Here is a 2500-nt window from a genome sequence, read left to right on the forward strand (position 1 = left end):
TCTCGCTTCGCTCGCTGTTCGCCGCTCACCGCTCGCTCGCTCAGCCAAAAATGGCCAGTTTTGGCCCGTTTTTGGGCTGTTTTGGCCTGTTTTTGGTCCGTTCTTGCATGGCGCGGTGACCGTCGTGAGCGGAGCAAAACGTCAGCCATCTCAGCACCCTGGAACCCCCCGGGTGGCACAGGGCTGGATGGGGCTTTCGTATAGCAGGGACGGTGCTGCCTCACGCTTCGCTCGCTGTTCGCCGCTCGCCGCTCGCTCGCGCAGCCAAAAATGACCAGTTTTGGCCCGTTTTTGGGCTGTTTTGGCCTGTTTATGGTCCGTTCTTGCGTGGTGCGGTGACCGTCGTGAGCGGAGCAAAACGTCAGCCATCTCAGCACCCTGGAACCCCCCGGGTGGCACAGGGCTGGATGGGGCTTTCGTATATAGCAGGGACGGTGCTGCCTCTCGCTTCGCTCGCTGTCCGCCGCTCGCCGCTCGCTCGCGCAGCCAAAAATGGCCAGTTTTGGCCCGTTTTTGGGCCGTTTTGGCCAGTTTTTGGCCTGTTCTTGCATTGCGCGGTGACCGTCGAGAGCGGAGCAAAACGTCAGCCATCTCAGCACCCTGGAACCCCCCGGGTGGCACAGGGCTGGATGGGGCTTTCGTATAGCAGGGACGGTGCTGCCTCTCGCTTCGCTCGCTGTCCGCCGCTCGCCGCTCGCTCGTGCAGCCAAAAATGGCCAGTTTTGGCCCGTTTTTGGGCCGTTTTGGCCAGTTTTTGGCCTGTTCTTGCATTGCGCGGTGACCGTCGAGAGCGGAGCAAAACGTCAGCCATCTCAGCACCCTGGAACCCCCCGGGTGGCACAGGGCTGGATGGGGCTTTCGTATAGCAGGGACGGTGCTGCCTCTCGCTTCGCTCGCTGTCCGCCGCTCGCCGCTCGCTCGTGCAGCCAAAAATGGCCAGTTTTGGCCCGTTTTTGGGCCGTTTTGGCCAGTTTTTGGCCTGTTCTTGCATTGCGCGGTGACCGTCGAGAGCGGAGCAAAACGTCAGCCATCTCAGCACCCTGGAACCCCCCGGGTGGCACAGGGCTGGATGGGGCTTTCGTATAGCAGGGACGGTGCTGCCTCTCGCTTCGCTCACTGTCCGCCGCTCGCCGCTCGCTCGTGCAGCCAAAAATGGCCAGTTTTGGCCCGTTTTTGGGCCGTTTTGGCCAGTTTTTGGCCTGTTCTTGCATTGCGCGGTGACCGTCGAGAGCGGAGCAAAACGTCAGCCATCTCAGCACCCTGGAACCCCCCGGGTGGCACAGGGCTGGATGGGGCTTTCGTATAGCAGGGACGGTGCTGCCTCTCGCTTCGCTCGCTGTCCGCCGCTCGCCGCTCGCTCGTGCAGCCAAAAATGGCCAGTTTTGGCCCGTTTTTGGGCCGTTTTGGCCAGTTTTTGGCCTGTTCTTGCATTGCGCGGTGACCGTCGAGAGCGGAGCAAAACGTCAGCCATCTCAGCACCCTGGAACCCCCCGGGTGGCACAGGGCTGGATGGGGCTTTCGTATAGCAGGGACGGTGCTGCCTCTCGCTTCGCTCGCTGTCCGCCGCTCGCCGCTCGCTCGCGCAGCCAAAAATGGCCAGTTTTGGCCCGTTTTTGGGCCGTTTTGGCCAGTTTTTGGCCTGTTCTTGCATTGCGCGGTGACCGTCGAGAGCGGAGCAAAACGTCAGCCATCTCAGCACCCTGGAACCCCCCGGGTGGCACAGGGCTGGATGGGGCTTTCGTATAGCAGGGACGGTGCTGCCTCTCGCTTCGCTCGCTGTCCGCCGCTCGCCGCTCGCGCAGCCAAAAATGGCCAGTTTTGGCCCGTTTTTGGGCCGTTTTGGCCAGTTTTTGGCCTGTTCTTGCATTGCGCGGTGACCGTCGAGAGCGGAGCAAAACGTCAGCCATCTCAGCACCCTGGAACCCCCCGGGTGGCACAGGGCTGGATGGGGCTTTCGTATAGCAGGGACGGTGCTGCCTCTCGCTTCGCTCGCTGTTCGCCGCTCGCCGCTCGCTCGCGCAGCCAAAAATGGCCAGTTTTGGCCCGTTTTTGGGCTGTTTTGGCCAGTTTTTGGCCTGTTCTTGCGTGGTGCGGTGACCGTCGTGAGCGGAGCAAAACGTCAGCCATCTCAGCACCCTGGAACCCCCCGGGTGGCACAGGGCTGGATGGGGCTTTCGTATAGCAGGGACGGTGCTGCCTCTCGCTTCGCTCGCTGTTCGCCGCTCGCCGCTCGCTCGCGCAGCCAAAAATGGCCAGTTTTGGCCCGTTTTTGGGCTGTTTTGGCCTGTTTTTGGGCTGTTCTTGTGTGGCGCGGTGACCGTCGTGAGCGGAGCAAAATGTCAGCCATCTCAGCACCCTGGAACCCCCCGGGTGGCACAGGGCTGGATGGGGCTTTCGTATAGCAGGGACGGTGCTGCCTCGCGCTTCGCTCGCTGTTCGCCGCTCTCCGCTCGCTCGCGCAGCAAAAAATGGCCAGTTTTGGCCCGTTTTTGGGCTGTTT

This window comes from Musa acuminata, unplaced genomic scaffold, assembly GCF_036884655.1.
Source record: "Musa acuminata AAA Group cultivar baxijiao unplaced genomic scaffold, Cavendish_Baxijiao_AAA HiC_scaffold_1126, whole genome shotgun sequence".
Taxonomy (NCBI): Eukaryota; Viridiplantae; Streptophyta; class Magnoliopsida; order Zingiberales; family Musaceae; genus Musa; species Musa acuminata.